The sequence below is a fragment of the Hypanus sabinus genome, chromosome 12 (genome assembly GCF_030144855.1).
Source record: "Hypanus sabinus isolate sHypSab1 chromosome 12, sHypSab1.hap1, whole genome shotgun sequence".
Classification (NCBI taxonomy): Eukaryota; Metazoa; Chordata; class Chondrichthyes; order Myliobatiformes; family Dasyatidae; genus Hypanus; species Hypanus sabinus.
Genome location: NC_082717.1, coordinates 7593689 through 7599478, shown reverse-complemented (window position 1 = coordinate 7599478; position 5790 = coordinate 7593689). Strand labels below are relative to the sequence as shown.

General features: G+C 56.2%; 1 non-coding gene across 1 annotated transcript; it reads right to left on the bottom strand.

Moving 5' to 3' along the window:
* Positions 1 to 3760: 3760 nt before the first annotated feature.
* Positions 3761 to 3979, bottom strand: LOC132403332 (small nucleolar RNA U3). Its single transcript, XR_009515239.1, has one exon. It is a non-coding gene; the product is annotated as a small nucleolar RNA U3 (small nucleolar RNA).
* Between the last annotated feature and the right edge of the window lie 1811 nt (positions 3980 to 5790).

Genomic DNA, 5790 nt, shown 5'->3' with positions numbered 1-5790 from the left:
GTAGTAGTGCTTGGTGCCACATACCTGGGTTCCACACACAACCTGATGCAGCCACACATGAAGCTGGCAATCAGGATGAGGGCGACATTGGGGACGTTTTTGTCCCCGTTGTCCAGGGACTTGTGCATGGTGGTCCATCTGACCCGCTCCATCTTGGATCTCCAGACGAATCTGAAGACGGCTCGGGTGATTTCCGAGCTGAAGGGGCGGGGGACTGGCCACACCTGCGCCAAATACAGCAGCCCTGAGAGCACCTCACACCTGATGACCATGTTCTTGCCCGCTATCGATAGGGAGCGCCCTCCCCTCAGTCCCATTTTCTTTTTGACCTTGGCAGTCCGCTCCTGCCAGTTCTTGTTGCACGCCTCGGCCCCGCCGAACCAGATCCCCAACACCTGGATCGGTCGGGCCAGTTGCCGAAGAGCAAGGATTCGCTCTTCGTGCTGTTGACCCTGGCCCCCGACGCCTGCTCGAACTGTTCCGCAGATGCTGATCAGCCTGCGAACTGACCTCGGATCGGAGCAGAAGACGGTGACGTTGTCCATGTACAGGGAGGTTTTGATTTGGGTCCCTCCGCTGCCTGGCAGCGTCACCCCTCTTATGCCCCCTTCCCTCCTGATGGCTTCAGCAAAGGGTTCTATGCAGCACACGAACAAGACTGGGGAGAGAGGGCAGCCCTGCCTGACTCCAGACCTGATGGGGAAGCTGTCTGTTTCCCACCCGTTGACCTGGACTGCGCTACAGATGTCTGTGTAGAGCAGTTTGATCCAATTCCGGATTCCCTCCCCAAATCCCATTTTGGAGAGTACATCCGCCATGTACGTGTGCGATATCCTGTCGAAGGCTTTCTCCTGGTCCAAGCTGACCAGGCAGGCGTCCATCCCGCCGTCCTGCACGTAGGCGATGGTGTCCCTCAGCAGCGCGGGGATGTCTGAGATCTTCCTGCCCGGTACAGCACAGGTTTGGTCCGGGTGGATCACTGCTCCAGTGCAGACCTGACTATGTCGGCGACAGGACCTTGTAGTCCACATTCAGGAGTGAAATGGGCCTCCAATTTCTAATGTCTTCCCTCTCCCCCTTCTGCTTGTGGATGAGGGTGATGATGCCCTTCCTCATGGATTCTGACATGCTGCCCGCCACTTTCAGCAGGTCGGGGCCCATCCGGTTCCACAGAGCCGAATACAACCCGACCGGTAAGCCGTCGCTTCCGGGAGTCTTACCCGACTCAAAGAAACGGACGGAGCCAGTCAGCTTGTCCAGGGTCAGCGGCTGCTCCAGACTCTCCCTCTTGCCGTCGTCTAAGACCTGCGTGATAGGCGACAGGAAGCTGCGGGAGGCTGTGGAGTCTGTGGCCTTTTCTCCATACAGACCGGCATAGAAAGACCTGCAGATCCTCAGTATGTCTGTCTGCGAGGACGCGACTGAGCCGTCCTCTTCCTTAAGGTTGTGGATCACAGAGCTCCCCCTGTGCACCTTACGGAAGAAGAATCGTGAGCACGTCTGGTCCTGGTCCACGGTTCGGACCCTCGATCGGAAGATGATCTTGGAGGACTCGGCGGCAAAGTGCTGGGTTTGCCGGCCCTTCACCTCCCGCAGTTCCTCCCTGACATCCACCCCCCTCGACTACAGAAGGAGGAGTTGCTGCAACTCTGTCTGGAGTTTACGCAGTTCCCTCTGCCCCTGCCTTGCTCTCTGGATGCCCTTGCGGATGAAGAACCTCTTGATGTTCTCCTTGGTGGCTTCCCACCAGTGAACCGGGGAATCAAAGACGGCTTTCAGAGTTCTCCAACCTGTGTACTCCTCCTCCAGTTCCTCGATGTTCTCTGGAGTCAGCAGCTTAACATTCGGCTTCCACGTCCCCCTCCCTGCCTTCCGGACCTCCCGCAGGTGGCAGGTGGCTCGCAGGAGGCAGTGGTCAGAGAAGAACACCGGCGTGACATCGGTGGATCTGACCGTGAGGGACTCTGACAGGAAGAGGAGGTCGATCCGGGATCGGGCTGAGCCGTCCCATCGTGTCCAGGTGGCTTGCGGCTGAGCTGCACCTGTGGGGGCGCCGAAGGTGTCGCGCAGCTTGGCTGTCTTCACCGTATCCATCAGGAGTCTGGAGGTACCGTCCAGCCTGCCGTCGGCACCGCCGGATCGTCCCGCCGCAGCAATGGTGCAGTTGCAGTCTCCGGCCAGAACGACCGGCCGGGCCGTCACCAGCAGCGGTGGGAACCGCTCGCTCCGCACGGGGGAGTTGTACACATTGATCAGTCGGAGCGGAGTGCCCCGGAATTTGACGTCTGCTACCAGGAGGCGCCCCGCAACCACCTCTTTGACTTGGGTGAATGCGAAGTTGCCTCCCCGTAGCATAATCCCCAGGCCGGAAGCGCAACAGTCGTTGCCCCCCGACCACACCGACAACCCCCTGGTCCATCAACGTGACCACCTCCGGTAGTTGCGGAGGTGTGGCAGTCCGCACTCCTGCAGGAAGGTCACGTCGGCCTTTACCGAGTCCAAGTACTGGAGTGTGCTGACACATCGCCCGGTACTCTTCAGACTGTGCACATTGATAGATGCCAGTGAAATGTCCGCCATTAAAGTTCTTTATTTTAACAGCACACTGTCCTTACCTTCGCAGTCCTGAGCCTTCATGCCCACAGCTTTTGTGAAGTCCTTCATCTTCTGTGGGCTCAGAGACTGCAGGTTATTCTCCCCTGGGTGTGGCAGTACTAGTTATTTGCCTGGGGGCTTGGTGTCCCCCAGGCCCGCCAGAGGTGGCTCGGCTCCCGGGTTCCCGGAGCTGGAGGTCTCTGGTGGTCTCCGCCTCCTGTGCTTGTACCTGGGGGGTGGCCAGCAGACTTTCCCCACTCTCTCTCCTCCTCTCCGCTGGCTTTGTCCGCCGCTTCCTCTGCCGGGTCTGCTGCTGACCTCCCCCAACTCCCTTCTCCTCCTCCGAAGTGGACAGGTCACCAGAAACTGTGTGGTCCCCTGCCCTTCTCTTTCCGTGCTCCCTCCGCTCCGCCCTCTGTCGTTTGGCCGGAGCTTTCTGGGCCTTCTTCCGTTTGCCCACGACGCTCCAGCCTTCCTCCCCCTCAGCTCTCCCCTCCTCCATGGACTCCTCTTCCTCATCCCGTGGCGGGTCCTGGAGGGTCTGTGAGGGGGTGGGGGCCCTCGGTGTGGCTGCGCCTTCTTCCCTTCTGGTGTCTTCTGTCGTTGCGGGTGCCGCCTCTGCAGGGGTGGCAGGTACGTCCGAACCTGTCGGGGCCCTTTCAGTGCCAGCACCTCCCCAGGTCAACTGTGCATAGGTGCCGGCACGTCTCGGACAGGCCCTCTACAGGTGGTCCAGCTGCTGGGGATGAACCTCGACACTGTCCCTTCCATCCTCCTTCTTCTCGACGAACCCACAGAAGCAGGTCACCGACTGACCCTCCTCTCTGCAGTCCTCCTGTGGACAGAGGGGTGTGGAGACGATGTTCCGGGCGTCCAGGAGGGATCGGACTGGGAGGCCCCCTCTCACCGCCAGCCAGGCGAGGTCTTGGTGCCTGTTGGTGAGGTCTGGCGATGAGGCATTTTGCCAGATGAACTGGACAGTCTGCTCAGGGAACTGTGTCCCCACTGTGTCCATCTCGTCCTTCTCCTGCAGGCCACGCGTTGACCACTGCCTGATGGCCCACGGGTAGGTATAGTGGCAACAACATCAAGGAATCTTAAAGTCGACTACCACAACAAAGAACCCCAATTCGATTCTATTCTGTCTTTGAAATTATAAAGAACAACCACTCAGACAGCGTTTCCTCCCTCCGCAGCTCCCCGCAATGGGGAGAAGGGAACGGTCATCAATGCCGGAAAGCCGTTGTAGGAAACAACGCTGACCGACCGCTTCGCGCTCAGGAGGAAACACCACGACTCTTCCTCGTGGTTGCAGAGACCAAACTTTTTAGTGCTCGATTTCTCAGTCACAGACTATAGAAATGATCCTTAAAAGTATAGTCTTAATTACCAACCGCCGCCGCGCTGCTCTCCACCCACAAACAAACACTTTAACCTCACGGCGAGCGGTCACTTCGTTCCCTCGGTTATTCACAGGGGTCAAGGACGGGGTGGAATATAATCACTACCGATCTCTCCCCAACCATTCTAAACTTCATAGTGGGACACAAAGTGTGGTTGTTGTGTTCCATTTTTTTGCTACATCTGACACAAGGCGTGAAGATCTGCATAAATTAACATCCGTGCTCCACCCACTGCCTGTTCCTCTATCAGAAATCATCCGTGCACCTAAGGGCTGTGTCACTGTTAAGCAGCGCGAAAATGGGGTTGGCGAGGATGTATGAGATGAGGGCGAGGGCAGGTAGCAACAACAGTGGAGGGGGGGAAACCCCGTTATTTGATTGAGGACATCTCTGATATCCGGGTATAGTCAAAATAACAGTGGGAATAGATACGTTTATAGAAACAAAGAAAACCTACACACAATACAGGCCCTTCGGCCCACAATGCTGTGCCAAACATGTCCCTACCTTAGAAATTACTAGGCTTACCTACAACCCTCTACTTTCTAAGTTCCATGTACCTATCCGAAAGTCTCTTAAAAGCCCCTATCGTATCTGCCTCCCCCACTGCTGCCGGCAGCCCATTCCATGCAGTCACCACTCTCTGTGTAAAAAAACTTACCCCTGACATCTCAAACACGAGGAAATCTACAGATGCTGGAATTTCAAGCAACACTCACAAAATGCTGGTGGAACGCAGCAGGCCAGGAAGAAGTACCGTTGACGTTTCGGGCCGAGACCCTTCATCAGGACTAAGTGAAAGAAGAGATAGTAAGAGATTTGAAAGTAGGAGGGGGATATCCAAAATGATAGGAGAAGACAGGACGGGGTGGGATGAAGCTAAGAGCTCAAAAGTTGATTGGCAAAAGAGATACAGAGCTGGAGAAGGGAGAGGATCATGGGTCGGGAGGCCTCGGGAGAAAGAAAAGAGGAGGGGAGTGCCAGAGGGAGATAGTGAGCAGGCAAGGAGTGATTGTGAGAGGGACAGAAAGAGAAAAAGGAAAGGAATGAATGAATGATAGATAGATAGATAGATAAATAAATGAATAAGGGATGCAGGCCATTAACAGAAGTTAAAGAAATCAATGTTCATCCCATCAGTTTGGAGGCTACCCAGACATAGGTGCCCGCACGTCTTGGACAGGCCCTGTACAGGTGTCCGCCACGTCTGGTTGTGTCTCCTGAGTTTGGCTTCATCTTGACAGTAGAGGAGGCCATGGATAGACATATCAGAATGGGAATGGGACGTGGAATTAAAATGTGTGGCCACTGGGAGATCCTGCTTTCTCTGGTGGACAGAGCGTAGGTGTTCAGCGAAACGGTCTCCCAGTCTGCGTCGGGTCTCACCAATATATAAAAGGCCACACTGGGAGCACCGGACGCAGTATACCACACCAGCCGACTCACAGGTGAAGTGTCACCTCACCTGGAAGGACTGTCTGGGGCCCTGAATGGTGGTGAGGGAGGAAGTGTAAGGGAAGGTGTAGCACTTGTTCCGTTTACAAGGATAAGTGCCAGGAGGGAGATCGGTGGGAAGGGATGGGGGGGATGAGCGTAGGGAGCGATCCCCGCGGAAAGCAGAAGGGGGGGGAGGGAAAGATGTGCTTGGTAGTGGGATCCCAATGGAGGTGGCGGAAGTTACAGAGAATTATATGTTGGACCTGGAGGTTGGTGGGGTGGTAGGTGAGGACAAGGGGAACCCTATCCCTAGTGGGGTGGCGGGTGGATGGGGTGAGAGCAGATGTGCGTGAAA